Below are 18,661 nucleotides of genomic sequence, written 5' to 3' on the forward strand. Positions count from 1 at the left end.
AGGACCTCTTTTATGGGAGATTTATTTTTGAGGAGCATGACATAGAGGCAAATATAAGAGAGATTATACACATTTTTTTATGTTTTTGATTAATCATGATTTACCTATAGCTATATTGGCCAATCATAATTGTGTGAGTGGGATATTAGTGTTTGTTTTGTCATTAGTTGATGCAGGAGCAACTAGGGGTGTAAGAGCAATCTTGCATCACCCAAAAATATTTTTATTTTATTTTTTTTAGTTGGTAATGTTTTAGGTGAATAAATCGTGTAATAAGGCCTAAATATTTAATGATTATTTGGACAAGTCCTAAGGTATCAACTTTCTTGATAGTTGGACACATGTTGATGGCATCTACAAAGCATATCCTAGGAATCTTCCATTTTGGCATCCAACTTTGGAGTTGAAAATAAAAATTCCTTACATGATCTTTCATGTTGAAACTTGTCATTTCACTAATTTCAAATTTGAGCACCCAAGTACACTTGGCAATACATTCCTATTTCGAATCCCCAAAAAAGTTATGGAAGTTAGTAATTTGATTTGTTGAGGTGGAGGTGGCAATGTGCAGTTCAAGTGGAGCAATTAGTGCGATTTTCTAAGTTTATGAGCAACCTTGTTATCTTTGCATGAGATTTGAAGGTGGTTTTTGACTCATGGTTTTGGGAAACAATAGTTGTTTTCTCACCATTGCATCTCTATAATTAGCAATTGGATATTTTTGTAGTTGAAGATTGAAGATGTGTTTTGAAGAGATAAAATCACTTTTGAAGCTTGTGTTTGGTTTGGTAAATTTCTCTTGCAAGTGTTACTAATTTTTATATCAAATTGTTGATTTAGGTTTGAAGCCCATGTCGCTAAACTATTGTAATTTCAAACCAACATTGTAATTTCTTTTTTAGGAAAATTAATATAAAGAAAAAATCTTGTCTTGCATATTTCCTCTTAGATTCTTTGTTGTTTTTAAGTTTGAATGTGTAAGGAGAATACCCTTCATCATATTAAGTCAAGTCATTTGCTTATTTACATGTATGGATTGAGAGGGATAACATCCTTTAATCAAGTGACATCAAAGCTAGTGTTACTAAGTGTGTAGGTAGAGCACTAAATGTGAGTTAGTTTGCACTAGGACCTAAGGATGGAGTGTGTGTATTTTTTTTGCATGTGCCTGTGCAATTTTCAAGATAAACTGCATAGAGGATTTATGGAGTAGAGGTTCTTGAGTGTGTAAAAATATTGACAAATGTGAGAGAATTTGCACTAGAACCTAAGGGTGTGTTGGAATGTGCCCTAAAATTTTGTCTGGTATGCTAAAATAGCTTAGTTTTAGGTTTTAGGGTCTTTATATATCCCATTAGTTTAGGTCTAAAGCCTTAAACCCTAAACCCTTCAATCCTTTTGTAAATATCTATCTCTCTTTTCTTTTAATTGTTTGTTGACTGCTTTGAGCCGATTCCCATTTGCATTAGTCACGACTTGAGTCTATTATACCGTCATTGTTACTTGAGCCACACGTTAGCCATCTAGTTCTCATAACCTTTTAGTCTTTTGTCCTATCGAGCATCTTCCTCTATATCAACAGTCCAGATTATTGCACAATAGTGCAGTTAGCCAAAGTTTCTCATTCATCCTAACTCTATAGCCCCGCCAACACACATGGCACATGGACCCCACTAAATTCCAACTCTGCTTGAGTGGACCAATGAATTTCCTGCACATTCAAGGCTATGTGACATATCAGATATATGGGTCTAGGGTATCCACCTCATAAGCTATTGTATTGAGCAGTTATATTATCTTGTCAAATCAATGGCTTAGATCATCGCGCAGTTGTGCGATTAGCTGAAGTTATTTGATGGGCTTAACTCTGCAACTTCACCTACAAATGTATCGTATGGGCCCTACCAATGATGACGGTGTACACTTGGACCATTGGGTGTGTGACATGAAGGATGCCACACAACATGGCAAGGACATGGATTGATCTTGCTCGCCTCCTAAGTGTGATAACATGTGGGTGCTTTCCTTGGAATTGATGGACAAGATCTTCGCGTGATTGCACAATTAGGCAGAGGTGCATGATGAAGTTGATCCTGCAGTCTCAAAGAGCTTTATAAATTGTGGCTATTAAAAAATAATAAAAGTGTATATGTGCACGCCTCCCATTCATCGCCACCTGACAAAGATCTTGTTGTTGGGGCCCCAACATTTGAATACAAACTTTGATGGCTACTTATCGCTATCAAAGTATGTGTGCCTGCATTAAATATGCTCAATTTCCCATTGCAATCCAAAATTCCTAATTATATTAGCTTCATTCCATTTTGATTTTACACTTACCATGCTCTGGAACATTTTATATTTATGCATTTTGATTCTGCCATTGTTAGGGTTTATGGTCTAGGGTTTATGATGCATGTTATAGTTACACTTATTGTATTAATTCCTCTACTCTCTTTGTGTGAGCTTTGAGTTTAGGAGATAATTTGATTATCTAGGATCTCAGAGGGATTAATTCTGAAGTTTATTTTAAAACCCTAGCTATTGTCTATGTTTGTTTATGCAAACCCTAACTCTGATAATGGTTGAATCCTCTAGCTTGGGCAAGAGGAATTTATTAGAGGAAATAATTGTGCAACTTCTTGGGTATATAGAAACAAAAAAGAGATCTAAGCCAGGCGCTAGGCCTGATGAATTCATAATTGATCATTTTAGTGGATGCGGGGATTCTCTAATCCCACCATGGGGTTTCATCCTTTGGAGAAGAGGTTACAATAAGAAGAAGGAACGTGTCCCTATATGTAACATTTGGACTTATAATCTTGCAAGGTTAGTGGTTTCAAATGTGTATGTGAACATTTAATTGATTGCAACTATTGTTAACAATTATAGGCCAGACACTAGAGAAATTATGGCCAAAGAAGGTGGCAGATTGACAACAATTACAAAGGAAGTCTTTGATGAAGTATTCATGCTTAATCCTAATTTGGATTGGGCTATCAATCCAAAGGAGCTAGAGAGGGAATAAAAGAGTAATGAAAGGTTATATAGGGAGAATATTTCCACATTCCAACTTCCAGGCTTGAGAAGAGATCAAAAGCAATTTACTTCAAAGGAGGTTTCCCCCTATAGTACTAATTTGTTTGTTGGATACTTCACATACGCATACTATGCTTTGTGTCAAGTATGTGTTGTAGATGCTAGAAACATGATCCCAAATTGGATGTTGGTACTATGTATGGACATTCAAGATAGAGATATAAATATACCTTTTGATTATGCTACTCTGGTGGTTGAGGGTCTTTGCAATTCTCTTTGTAAAGGGTGAATTACTTTCAGTCCAGGAATGGACTTATATTTGGGATATGCATATGATGAATCCAATTGTCTTGCCTTTGAAAATCATTTTGTTAGGAAGTTGCTAAGCATTCTTCAAGGAGAGGTAAGATGGGGTCTAAGAAAGGAAGTAAGGAACTTTTTGAGGCCTAAGGATCTTACGCCTAAATTGGAAATCTCTCATGATTGGGTATCATGGTTCTACTTTAAGGACCATACTATTATTAGGGTTTTTGGCAGCCCATTACCCCTAGGTTTTTTCCTATCATTGTCCATGATAGAGTTGATTTCTTTGAATTTATGCATCAATTAGCAAAAGAAAATAAGTCCTTAGTTGGAGGGGCTCATAAGAAAGGTTCATTGCTCTCATCACAAGTTGTGCCAGCGATGTACCATTTTATAAACAGGAAAACATATGATATCTTGGACTCCATGTTGAATAAGTACAACCTTCCTCTAGCTAATTATAGATATTATGATTCAAAATTATTCATTCAAGGCCTTAGGAAGGCAAAAAATTAACATCATCAATGGGATAATGAGGAAGATCTTATCAGAATTATTAAAATTATAGTGATGTCCTAAAAAGAAAAGAAAAATGGTAAAAAATACAATATGAAGAGCACAAGAAGAAAAGAGAATATGCCTCATATTTTGTTACATTGCAGATGCTAATGGGTCTTGAGGAAAGAATGAGAGCTATTTTTGTTGCTTATCCAGATGTGGATAGGATTCTTTTGCCTCATGAGAGGCATAGATTGGTGGTTGAGCCACAAATTCAAGAAATGGAAGAGGAGAAGTCTAGTTCTACTTAATCTATTGGTTCTCCTATCGGTCCTACTTCCCCTCCACCATCTCCGCTACCTAGCTATGATGAGCCTCCATCTGCTTCTATTCTTGCTCAAATTTCAGTTTTAGTGTCCCAAGAACCTCAACCACCATAGAGGATACTTGCAGAAGCTGCAATGAAGAGACCAATGGTTGCATCTTTCTCTTCCAATGGGAAACTGTATCAAGTTCCAGAGAGTCCTAGAGTTGTGACTCCTTTACACACATTGTCTCCAAGCAGAGACATTCCACTTCAATCCTATGAGGGATTTGATTTTTCAGGGAGAGGCACCTTTGCCTCCACATAGATTTGACACTAGATTGGGTGTCACAATTTAGGACCCTTCATAGGAGTGGGTACTTGATTCTTTCAAGATTGGAGGTAATCTCAGTAAGGATATAAGATTGAATGCTTGTGAGAAGTTCGTGAATGATGATGAATTTATCAACACAAGGTAATTCTAGCAATTTGTAATAAGGAACATGGTGGATGAATTGGAAAGAAGGAGAGGAATTAGGATTGATAGCCTAAGGGAGGATGAAAGACTCAAAATGAATGATGAGATCCTAAGGGCAGCTAAGGAGCAATTGGTCACCATGACCCTTGTAATGGGGAGACATATTGTAAAGAAAAGTGGTGTGCTTCTTCTTGAGGGGTGGGATATCTCCTATGTAGTATCATTCGATGCCTTAAGGAGAATGCATGATATTTATTTGGACACAATGGATCCAAAACAAAGGAATAAGGTTCTCTCTGGAGCAATTTTTTATGATCACCTAGATCATTTGGTCATCTCGTTGGATAGTGTTACCGCTAGGATATGTTATTATCATTGATGTCAACATATTCTTGTGTTTTGGTGTTGCTGAGAGTTATTCTGGTGATCTGGTGTTTGCATTGAGTTGATCTAGTTGGTTTATCTATTTGGGAATTTAAAATACTTCATTCTATACCGGTTTCAATGATTCGTAAGTCTACTTGATCATATCATTTGATCCGGTTTGGAGTTTAGTCTTTCTGCTCAGTGGTTGGCAGAGTTTGGTATTTGATTCGATGTGCTCCGGTATGATCATATCTTTGGTTCTGGATTTGGGAGAGTGTTTTGGATGTACATGTGTATCTTCATTTTAGATGGTTCGTGGTTTGGTGCTCCGCAAGCTATCTTTCTAGTCTGAATTTATGTCGATGAATGTTCTTGTGTGTTAGTGTGTTGATGGATGAAGATTTGAATAAGTGGTGTTGGTGTAGCTATTGTGGATGGTTCTAACATTCTTGTTGGTGTTTCATGTTCATATTCTATTTGTTTTCATGGTCTGTATTGATCCTTGTGCACGCTCTTGGTGATTTTGTTGATCTGGTGATATTCTTCATGTTATGTGGTATTTCTAGTGGTGTAATGTGTTGTGGTTGACCTTGGTGAGATTTAGGGTGGTGATGCATGTTTGGAGATTTGGTTTAGGTCCATGTTATGCTATCCATGTCATTGTATTAGTTTGGTAGTTAATTTATGTATTGTATGATATAATTTTGTAATTAAGGGTTGAGGGTGTGGCCAACCTTGTTGTCAAGGTTGATGAATTGTATAAATAGGTGTTAGATTCATGTAATTTCAGTGTCGATGGAGTGTAGAGAGTGGTGTATGTGTGCATAAGAGAATTCATTCTTCGGTGTGGTGTATTGAGCAGAGATTGATGAAGGGCAGACATTTGAGCTTAACTAGAACTATCATCAGGCATTAACATATGTTATCTTTGCAGTTCATATATTCTAGATTATAGTCTGATCATTATTGTAAGGTAGTGAACCTTCCTTGAGGCTTGGAGCCTTCTGGTTCATCTATTTTGAGCAGTGAGCTCTAGGTAGTGTTCCTGAATGCATGTGCATTCCCCATTGCAATATTTTCACATACTACTGTAAAGTATCATCTTATTGTGGGTAGGTTCCCACTATGGTTTTTCCACGTCAAAATCTTGGTGTTATAGTCTCTATATTTATTCTTGTTGCAGTTGTTTAGATTTGAGATTGTGCTTAATTTCCTTAATCCGGTAAAAATTGATTCACCCCCCCCCCCCCCCTCTCAGTTTTTCTTCATTGTTGCTGCCAACAATTGGTATCAGAGCTAGATCCTCCGGAAGAAGCTTGACCACTTGAGGAGATCCAGGATGGCAGCCTATGTGTTCAAGAAGGAGAGTCCTAGATTCGATGGAAGCAACTATACTATTTGGAAGGACCGGATGGAAGCTTACCTGAAGTGTCTTGGAGATGAGTATTGGAAGATTACAAAGAATGTTTACAATGTTCCTCAAAATGGACCAGTTGTTGCTGTTGAGATCAAGGATGATGAACATAACATAAGAGCCAAGGAAGCATTGTTGAGTGCCCTGACTGATTCGGAGATGAATAATGTGATGTTGGCAATATGTTGGATTTGGTTAAGTGTTGTCATTGATGTCAACACTGTATCTCAGTTGGCGACTATCCCGGTTGGATCTATCCCGATTAGTCTTGGTGATATTCTTGGTTTTGGTTGTGATTCTGATCTGGTATGATCAGATCTGTGGAATTGGTTTTGGATGCTTATTTTGGTGGGTTACATGCTTTCTATATTCTGTTGGTTCATGATTTGGTGCTTTGGTTGTTATCACTTTCGGTATTTGCCTTTACCGGCTTGCCTCTGTTATCTCAGTTAGCTTTATCAATATGTTGTTTAGGTGACTTGGTCAGTGGATTTTGGGTCCAACTTATGGAATCAGTTTCTTTCATGTTGAAGGTGTTTCTTGATCATGTCCCGAGCATTTGGTGACTTTGCATTGGATTGCATGTTATTATGATGGTCCTATTTGGATCTGGTTCAACTTTCTATTATTTCATTGAGGGTTTCTACCGGTTGGTGAAGCGTGTTAGATTTTGGTCTTAGCGGAATTTTCGGCAGATATAATTGTTTGGATATTTGATTTAGGTCCATGCTATGTAATTTAAATTATAATATTGGTCTGGTGATATCGTGTGATCTAATTTTTGGTAATTATGGGTTTATGGGTTTAGGTTTAGCTGACCTTATCAATAAGGTTGATGATCTGTATTTATAGGTAACTTATTCATATAATTTGAGAATCAATGGTTATGAGTGGTTATGTCTACATTATCAGAGAAAGGATTATGTGTCAATATAGTCATATCATTGCAGTGAAGGTTGGAAAGGTTTTGTATTGCAGAGAAGACATCAGTGCTTAACCAAAACTGTATCAGGCATTAGTAGATGCTAATTTCACAATTCATTTCTTTTTGGATTGTAGTCCGATGTTTATGTAAGTCAGTGAGACTTCCCTTTGTGATGAGTAGTGCGCTCTAGGTTGTTGGCCTTTCTGTAAGTGCATACCCCATTGTAATTATTCATAATACTACTGCAAAGTATTCATCTGATTGTGGGTAGAGTTTCCCACCATGGTTTTTCCCTTTTCGAGTTTTGCACGTCAAAATATTGGTGTTATGTGTGTTGTTCTTTCATGATATATCTTTCATTGTGTTGTGCTCTGGTATAAGGTTTATAATTGAAATAATTTTTGAACATGTGAGTAAACTGATTCACCCCCCCCCTCTCAGTTTACTGTTGATATTAGTGCATTACAACAATTGGTATCAGAGCGAGGTCCTCTCTGCAGAAGCTTAACCGCTTGAGGAGATCTGATGGCAACTGCATCAAATTCTACATTCAATCCTTACTAGAAGGAGAGTCCCAAATTTGATGGTACAAATTATAAAATATGGAAGGAGCGAATGAAGATTCATCTCAGATGTCTTGGAGATAAAGTTTGGGAGATAGTGGAGAAAGGGTATATACCTCATGATCCTAATTCTAGAACACCGGCACCTGTTGATGAACAGAAGGGAGTTGAAAATGATGTGAGAGCAAAAGAAGCATTGTTAAGTGCCCTATCTGATGAAAAGCTATTGAATTTCATAGAGTTGGAGAATGCTAAGATGATGTGGACAAAGCTTGAAACTCTTTATGAAGGTGACCAGGCTCTAAAAATTGCAAAACTTGAAGGTTTCCGGGTAAGAAATGAAACTTTAAAGATGGAAGAATATGAGAAGATAAGTTCTTTCATGGATAGAATCAATGAGATTATCATGGGTATCAAATGTTGTGCGGATTAGTTAGTGAGGATGAGATAGTGTCAAAAGTTCAGAGAGTTATTCCTTTGGCTTACAAGATGAAGGCTACTGCTATCAATGAACTCCGAACAATGTCAAGTACCCCTGTGACCAGAGATACATTACTTGGGAAATTGACTGCTTTTGAACTTGAAGAACTTGGAGATCAGAGTGTTGCTAAAACTGAGACTACATTTAAAGCATCTAGCTTCGACAAGCAGAAGATAGATTGGAAAGAGATGTATGCTAAGGATATGGAGGAAATTGAGAAAGAAGAAAGAGAACTTGAAGAGCTGGAAGCCCTGATTGCTAGAAGAATTCCTAAAGGACCAACTAGAATTAAGTATGAAGGAAAAGTCCCTTTTAAATGTTTTTCATGCAATAAGATTGGTCATTTTGCATTTAGATGTCCTGAAAGAGTTGTTAAGAATCATGAAAGATTTGTGAGGAATTATAAGCCTAATCCTGAATATCAGAGTAGACCTAGATTCAAAAGAAAAAAGGATAAATCATGTTATTATGTTGGTGATGATGATTTTCGTATTACTGATGATGATGATGATGATGATGATGATGATGATGATGATGATGATGATGATGATGATGATGATGATGATGATGGACCTATGAGTGGATCCGGTAATGGTGCCTCATCCAGCAAAGATTAGGTCTTTATTGGTATTAAGGATGATTCTCCAGAATCTGTCATTGAAACAACACATACTGAAGAAAAGGCTTTAGCTACAAAAAATAAAGAGAGGGATGAATGGGTTATAGACAGTGGTTTCTTGCATCACATGACCGGTGACAAAAGAAAGTTATTATCATTGCAAGAATTTGATGGTGGATTGGTCAGATTTGGAGACAACAAGGCATGTAGGATCAAAGGCAAATGAACAATATCATTGGATGGTAAGACTAATACTGATAATGTTTATTATGTTGAAGGCTTAAAGAATAATATTTTAAGTGTAGGTCAGATGGTGGATAGAGGATTTCATTTGCAATTCAAGGATGGAAAATATAAGATCATGAATAAATCTAGATTGGAGATTGCTTCCAGAACTCAGACCAAAGTGTAATATCTTTCATTTGAACTCTGGTGAGAAGGCTTGCTTGATTGCTTAGATTGACGAAAGTTGGTTATTGCATAAGAGGATGTGTCATGTAAATTTTGATTCCATAGTAAATATCAGTTCAATATCGGTTTTCAGAGATTTTCCCAAGATTGTTAAACCTCATAATCTGGTATGTAGAGAATGTCAAATGGGTAAGCAAGTTAGAGCTTCTTTCAGAAGTATACATGATAAATGTAATGAAATTATTGATCTCATTCATATTGATTTGTGTGGACTGACAAGGACTAAAATCTTTCAAGGTGATAGACATTTAATGTTACTTATTGATGACTATTCTATAATGATGTGGGTAAAACATTTTAAAGAGAAATCTAAAGCTTTTGAGAAATTCAAAATATTTAAATCTATGATTGAGACTGTTGGAGTTGAGAAACACAACACCATAGGAGCCTAAATATCTTCTGCAAGCTAAACAATCTGTCACAAGGAGAAGCAATGAAAGCAATAACAATCTGCAGAACAAAACACAGGAAAAATATGCTCAAAAGAGGAGAGCTCAATATTCACCAAAAATGTGTAATGTCATAATGATACAAAGAAAAGAAAAATAACCTCTAATAGGTCAAGAAACCCTAAAAGGGAAAACCTAGGATTGCACATAATAATTAATAAAAAAATTAATTATTGTGCACCTAATGTTAGCTTAAGTGTAAAAAGATAATAGGGAACTTAAAGAATTAAACAAATATTGTTTAATTAATCAAGTAAATACCCAATTACTCTAACACTCCCCCTTAAGCTAGACTTAGGGAGAAGCTAAAGCCTAGAACATCTACTAAAAGCAGGAAAGATGGGTCCCGGCAACAAGGCCTGATTAGGTACCCAAATACAATGAAATCTCTATGAAATGGAGAAAAGAAGAAAACCCAATGGGAAAAAACTCCTCTCCAAAAAGAGATAAAAAAACATGCTGAAAGAAGAAGAAGGAAGGAAGGCCTCATAAAGACCCCCCAAGGACAACTTCCTTCACCCCAAGCATAGAGCACAATTGAAGATAGCGCGGCGATGTAAAAGGTTTCGTGAAGATGTCTGCAACCTGCTCGGTAGTGGGAATGTACTCCAGAATGAGAACACCATCCTGAATCAACTAGTGGATGAAATTCATGTGAAGCTCAATGTGCTTCGTCCACTGATGCTCTACCGGGTTGCGGGAAATATGAATAGCACTATGATTGTCACACCAAAGAACAGTGGGACTATCAGGAGGAAAACCAAACTCAGTCATCAAATGTCGAAGCCATAGGATCTCCTGACTGGCGAGCACAACAGCTCGGTACTCAACCTCTATAGATGATAATGCATGAGTAGTTTGCTTCTTGCAAGACCATGTGATAGGACCAGAGACAAGATAGAAAACAAAGCCAGAAGTAGACTTTCGATCAGTGACATCACTAGCCCAATCTGAGTCAGTATAGCCAACAATGTGAGGGTACCCTGATTTATAGTGAATGCCATGAGAACTAGAGCCCTAAATGTACCATAGAATATGTTTGGCTGCTTGCCAATGACTCTCATGAGGATCATGGGAGAATCGAGAGACAAGTCCAACCACAAAGGAAACATCAGGACGGGTGTGAGTCAGGGACAACAAACTATCAACCAACTGCCTGTAAAGTGTAGAATCTACTGAAGGAGTGGGGCAAGCGGTGGTCAAAACAACGCCTAACTAAAATGGAGTGGGAGGAGGCTTGTAATCAAGCATGTCGAAGTGCCAAAGCATGTCAAGAGTATACTTCTGCTGGTAAATGTAGATCCCATCAGAAGACTGAATCACCAAATGACCAAGGAAATAGTGCAGAAGACCAAGATCTGCCATCTCAAACTGATCCATCAAGGCTCGCTGACTATGCTGAATCATAGAGGATGAGCTATTGATGATGAGGAGATCATCAACATATAGCTCAAGAATCGGGATCTCACCCTCAAGAAGCTAAATGTACACTATGTGATCAGAATGACTGCGGGTGAACCAAGTGGAGAGCAAGAAAGAATCCATCTTCCCATACCAAGCCTGAGGGGCCTGTTTAAGACCATACAAGGAACGCCGAAGTCTGCAAACCAAAGAACTATCCTACACAAATCCCTGAGGCTTCTCCATGTAGATTTCCTCCTGTAGATCCCCATGCAAGAAGGCACTCTTCACATCCATCTGAAAAACAGGCCAACCCCGAGAAGCTGCAAGAGATAGTACAAAGCAAATGGAGTTCACCTTGGCAACAGGGGCAAAGGTCTCGGAGTAATCAATACCCTCAACCTGTGAGAAACTCTTCGCAACAAGACGTGCTTTTTACTTATCAATGGAACCATCAGCAACATACTTGGTGCGATACAACCAACAACACCTAACCATCTTTCTGCCCTTGGGAAGAGGACAGAGATCCCAAGTATGATTCCTCATCAAAGAAGAATACTCCTCCTCCATAGCACAAACCCACTCAAGACGATTGGTAGCCTCTGAAAACTTTTGAGGATCATCTGAAATAGCATGACTCAAAAGACTAAAACCCACGGTATGAGGACAGGTCCGACGAGTATCTGAAGGATCGCTGGCCAAAGGACCTGCTGCCTCAACAGTAAAGTGAGCCCACTTGGGCATCTGAGATGGAGCATGTGGAGGTGGGGATGGTGGATCATCCACACCATCATCAGAATCATCCTCAAAAAGATCTTGTAGAGATGCAGTGGAAGGAGTAGGCAGAGGAGTAGACACTGGAGTAAGGGTATCCACTGTGGGAAAGCGCTCATCAAACTGAACATCCCATCGAAATAGGACATCTTTGGAATCAAGATCAAACAACCTGTATGCCTTGACATCCTCACAGTAGCCAACAAAAATGAGTGCTCAGCTCTTCCGCTCCATGGATTTCCTCTAAGCATCAGGAATAAAAGCCCATGCCTCACTACCAAACACTCGGAAAAAAGAAACATCAGTCCTGTTATGAGACCAAGCCTCCTCGGGAGTCATATGTCGAATAGCCTTGTGAGGCATCCAATTCTGAATATAGTTGGCACAATTGACTACCTCAGCCCAAAAAGATGAATCCATGGACCTGGAATAAATCATACAATTTGCCATCTCCTGTAAGGTTTTGTTCTTGCGCTCAGCGACACCATTCTGCTGAGGGGTGTAGAGAACAATAAACTGATCCTGCAAACCATGCTCAGTTCAAAAATCCCTGAAAGTCTGATTCACATACTCCCCCCCATTATCTGTATGTATCCGCCGAATAGAACAACTTGACTGCTTCTCAACAAATATCTTGAAGATTTGAAATGAATCAAAGACATCAGACTTGTACTTAAGAAAGTACACCCATGTGTGTCTGGAGAAGTCATCAATAAAAGTGAGCACATACTTGGCCCTAGAAAAAGGAGTGGGAGATCACTGTGAATCAACTTCAAGGGTGCCAAAGCACGAGGGGCTCTTCCCTTCGGAAAGGGATCTATGTGATGCTTGCCAAGAACACAACCATGACAAACACCATCAGTACAAGAAATCTGTGGGAGTCCAATAACAAGTGCATGTGTACTCATCTGCTGAAGATATCTGTAATTGACATGGCCCAAGCGCTCATGCCAAAGCTTACTCACTGAATCTGCATGTGCTATAAGAGACGAACCAACACCCACAAAGGGCTCAAATCCATCAAATCTATACAGATGAGATGCAGTATCCATACTCCCAGTAGCCACAACCAAATCAGGGTCATGGAGGTCTCGAATAACCACATCATGTGGTGAGAACTCAACTATCTTACCAGAGCCAGAGTGGCAAATCTGATAAAGGGACAGGAGGTTCGTTGAGATGTCAGGAACAACCAGAACATCCTGCAGAGTACCCCCATCCAATGAGACAGAACCTGAACCCAAGACTGAAAGTTGAACTGAGTCACCCATTGCAATCTATGAAGTACCACAAGAGGCAAGAGAAGTAACCAACTATTGAGTGTGATTCATATGGTGAGAAGCACCAGAATCAAGTATCCATGTGGTCCCATAGGTCAAATCTCGAGCAGTGAGAGCATGACCTTTCCTAGTAGAAGGAGAAGATGCCTGAGGTGAGGAGATGTGATGCTGCTGCATGGCTTCCTCTAAAGCCTCTAAACATTTCCGACAACGAGAAATGGGATGTCCTTCCTTGCCACAAAAACTGCAAGTATCACCTGATTTCTTCTTAGTCTTGGAGGAAGACTCGCCAGACTATGAAGATTTCCTATGCTTGGGAGGAAAGGGTGGTTTAGATTCAGACTTGTGAGCAGGCTTGGAGGGATTCTCACTACCTACAGAAGGCTTCTTTGGCTTCGGTTTCTCCTTTTGTTTCTCCTTAGAGGATTGAGAAACCAATGCTTTGTTCTTGGATCTTGAAAGCATATCCAGCTGAGAAAGATGAGATTGCTCATGAGACAAACACTCACAAAAGACATCAAAGGTAGGCATGGTGAAACGAGCACCCAAGCCATCCATGGTCGAGTAAGAAGCAAAGGCAAAAAATTGAAAATGACCCTGAAGCTTCGAAAGAATCAAATGAATGCACTTTGTGTCTGTCTTGGTCTTGCCACATCCCTAAAGGATAGATCGAGTAGTGATGCTCTGCAAAAAAGATTAGAAAATTTGTTTGATGGCAACACACACAAGAGCACAAGAAACAAACGTTAGTGTTAGCAACAAAAGATTATCCTAAACAAGCATATCAAGAGAGATATTAAGCATGAAATAGAAAGCATACAAACATAGAATAGATAAACTATACTCCTCCAAATGCTAATCAAGATGCTCATAGTTGCTCCTCCCTTGTTCCTCTCCTCTCCAAGTTCCACATGAATGTAGCTCTCAGCTTTTAGCACTAGCCATGGATACCATATGGAGATTCAAGATGGTTGAATATGATAAACAAATGCTATGCAAGTGTAGATAATGATGCTATGAAAAAGCTCTATGCTAATGCCAGTATAACAACAATACTCTAATGCTTCCTCCGTTGCTTGAGGAGAAGGGTTCTATTTATAGAAGAAATGGGGAAATGAAGGGTTAAGATTGAGCAATCTTAACAAGGGTTAGGATTGAAAGATATTCAATCCATGTGAGACTTTCAACCCAATCCCATGTTGACAAGTGTCACCATGAGGAGGCTTGAGAGGAGAGATAAGGAGCATTAAATGCTTGAGGGGACATGATGGTTACCCTAGTCAAAGAAATAAATGCTTTGAAGAGACACATGGGTTACATGAGGGTTAAGTTAGGGGTCAAAGTCCTTAACCATGGGTGCAAGTGGAATTAACCATTAATGGTCATGTAAGAGCCATAAGTGGTTTGGAAGACTTTAGAGGTTAATTTGTTGAACACACAAAGCATTAATTGCTTTTCAAAGACTTTGGAGTCTTTGAGAAGTGACTCCAATTTGCTTAGGAATGTGACAATATTTAGGGGATGGATTAGGTTAATTAAGAAGGGTTTAGAAGAATCTAGAAGGGGTTTAGGCATGCAAGTGGATTTTGTAGGAAAATGCTAGTGGGAGGAATTTTGGTATTTTCAATTAAAATAAAATCATTTATTTCAATTAAATGGTGTAAGTTGCATTTGGATAAATATTTAAATAAATATTAATTTATTTAAATGAGAAAAAGGAAGATAAAGCATTAAATGCTTGAATACTTTTAAGGGAAACCATTAAAGGGTTAAGAAGACACTAGAAGGAAGCCATTAAGTTTGAAGACTTTAAGGGAAACCATTAAAGGCTTAAGAAGACTCTAGAATGAAGCCATTAAGTTTGAAGACTTTAAGGGAAACCATTAAAGGTTTCAAGTCGGTGAGGATAAATAGGATTTTAAATAAATAATTTATTTAAAATAGTTGTGCAACTTGCATTTGTAGGAAAATGCAAGTGGGTGGAGGATAAAGGTGATTTAAATAAATAATTTATTTAAAATAGTTGTGCAACTTGCATTTGTAGGAAAATACAAGTGGGTGGAGGATAAAGGTGATTTAAATAAATTATTTATTTATTTAAATGTGAGAGATGGGATTTTGGGGGAATTTAAATAAATATTAATTTATTTAAATGTGAGAGAATATTTAATTAAATAAATATGATTTATTTATTTAATTAATGGTTTGAATTTGTTAAGTGAATTAAATCAAATAAATTGAATAATTTATTTAATTAATAGGAGAAGAGGATTAAGATGAATTAATTAAATATATTAATTTAATTAATTATTAATTGATGGTTAAATAATCAAATAAATATTAAATATTCATTTAATTAAGTGGACAGATTTATGTGACTACAGGTAGTCTTGAACTTGTTCAAGAAATCCTCGATGGTGGGAAAGGAATCAGGTGACAAAGAAACCAACTCTGTCTCAATCTGCAATGCCTAAATCTCATTGACTTGCTCGAAGAGAGACTCAAACTTCAACCACATAGCTCGAGGAGTGAGCAACTCATCAAGGTGAAATAGAAGACTGTCGGAGACATGCAAGGAGAGCACACCCATAGCCTCATCCATCTTGTTCATGTGTTGAAGAAGCTCATAAGGACATTGCAATACTGGTTGAACCTCATCCAAATAAGACCACAACCCTTGTGCCCTAAGGAGCCTCGTGATGCAGAGCTTCCAGGTGTGATAGTTGTGTAAAGTCAACAACTCAACTGAAGAATCGGCCATGAGAAGAAAAAACTTTGTACCTGCACCTGCACCTGCTTGTTGGTTTTTTTATTATGTGATCTTTCAGACTAGACAGAAGATGCAGAAGGGTTTGTTTGTTTTGAGAGTTTTGGTGTTTGTAATTTCTGATATAAATGACAGAAAGCAAGGAAAAAACACCCCTCCATAATAGAGAAACCCAAACCCTAGTACATACTGATGAGAAGGAAGTAGTGCATAAGCAAAAAAACTTCAAACTGATATCTCATGTACCTGATGAAAATTATGAGAAACATTATCAGAAATATGAATAGAGCATGCTGAGATCTTTCCAACACCTATTCATTTTCAAAAAACGGAGTCTGTTTGCCCATTCTATGGCCCCGGAAGTGCAAAAATGAAGTCTGACTTTGACTGGAAAAAAGTATAGTCAAACAATAGATCCAGGAAAAAAATCTACCACCACAAGGTCTGGATCAAAATCACCTTTCCGATGCCTATTCGTTTTCCAAAATCCGACTCCAAATGAGCAAGATAGAGCCAAAACACTAACCCCCTCTCAAAAAAGACGAGAGGGGAGAAGGCAGGAGGAGGTGGTGGTGGTGGTCGAGCCGGGCGGAGGTGGTGATCCCGGGCGGAGCAGTGGCAGCAGGATCTCCGAGCGCAGCAACTGCAGGGGGCCGCTGGCGGGGAGCAGCGGCAGTGGGAAGCGGAGGCCAGCGGGGAGCGGTGGCCGAAAAGGGCTGTCGGTGGGGGGCGGAGGGGGCTACCGACGGGGGCCGACGTGAAGCGGTGGCTGGCGGGAAACAAGGGCCGGCGGGGAGCATTGGCCGGCGGGGGTCGGCAGGGCTTGGCCTGACAAGGCCGATGCCGAACTGGCAGGCTGGCGGCCGGACTGTCAGTCCGGCAGGGTACGAAGACCGGCGCCCCCCAAAAATTTTTAATTTTTTTTTCCTCAAAAAAAACTTTCGCCTTTTTCCTGATTTTTTTTTTTTCTTTTTTTTTACAAAAATCAAATTTCGGCCTGCATGCCATAAAAAGGCAAAAAATTATTTTTTTTTGAAATTTTTTTCTCGAACTGCGTGTCAAGGTCGTACGGCCTAATACTGGAGAAAAAAATGCTCCCAGAGGCTCAGGAACCAAAATATGTCAAATTTTATATGACCATAGGGGTTTTTGGGCCTTTTGAGCATGATGGTGAGGTCCGTTTAGGCCCAAAGTGATAAAAAGAGGCCAATCCCTAAGGACAAAAAAAAATCTGAAACCCCAGATCTACTTCCAGTGCAAAAAATCTCAAAACAAGAACAGATAGTTGCAGATCTAATGCTCTGATACCATGTTGGAGTTGAGAAACACAACACCACAGGAGCCTAAAGATCTTCTGCAAGCTAAAAAATCTGTCACAAGGAGAAGCAATGGAAGCATTAACAATCTGCAGAACAAAACACAAGAAAAATATGCTCAAAAGAGGAGAGCTCCATATTCACCAAAAATGTGTAATGTCATAATGATACAAAGAAAAGAAAAATAACCTCTAATAGGTCAAGAAACCCTAAAAGGGAAAACCTAGGCTTGCACATAATAATTAATAAAAGAATTAATTATTGTGCACCTAATGTTAGCTTAAGTGTAAAAAGATAATAGGGGACTTAAAGAATTAAACAAATATTGTTTAATTAATCAAGTAAGTACCCAATTACTCTAATAGAGACTGAGACAGGATTGAAGATAAAGTGCTTAAGATCATATCATGGCGGTGAGTTTACATCTGGTGAGTTCAACAACTTTTGTGAAAGGAATGGTATTAGGAGACAACTTTCTGCACCTGGCACTCCACAACAGAACAAATTAGTGGAAAGAAATAACAGAACAATTTTGGATGCAGTAAGGACAATGATGACAAAAGTTAAATTACCTTATATCTATTGGAGGGAAGCTATCAATACAACGATATATACTTTCAACAGAGTACACATAAAAGGTGATATCGGTAAGACTCTTTATGAACTATGGTTTGGTCATACTCCTACTGTTAGATATTTTAGAATTTTTGGAAGAAAATGTTACATTAGAAGAGATGATGCATTAGGAAAGTTTGATCCTAGAAGTGATGAATGAATATTTTTGGGTTATTATACTAAGAGCAAAGCATATAGATGTTATAACAAAAGATTGAATAGGATAATGGAAAGCATAAATGTCAGGTGGATGAGCATGGCAGTAATCAAATCAAATCATTTGATTTGGACCGAAAGATGAATTTATCAGACCTGAACTAGTAATGCAAGAATCAATTCAGAACGGTGAACCAGTGACACCGATACTGTTCAACCCAACAATAAGAATAATAACTCTAGTTGAAGTCTCAACCCGAAGTTTGGACATTCACTTGGTAAAGTCACCATTTCCATAGCTAGTGTTCATTTGATTGTCAACCAAGGGACGTAATACTTGAAATGGGTCTGCACTATATATGCACTAAGTTCCTGCAACAACTACTCTACATTACTGCAACAACTAACATTATGCGGAAAAGATAAGCAAGAATTGAAACCA

This window comes from Cryptomeria japonica, chromosome 1, assembly GCF_030272615.1.
Source record: "Cryptomeria japonica chromosome 1, Sugi_1.0, whole genome shotgun sequence".
Taxonomy (NCBI): Eukaryota; Viridiplantae; Streptophyta; class Pinopsida; order Cupressales; family Cupressaceae; genus Cryptomeria; species Cryptomeria japonica.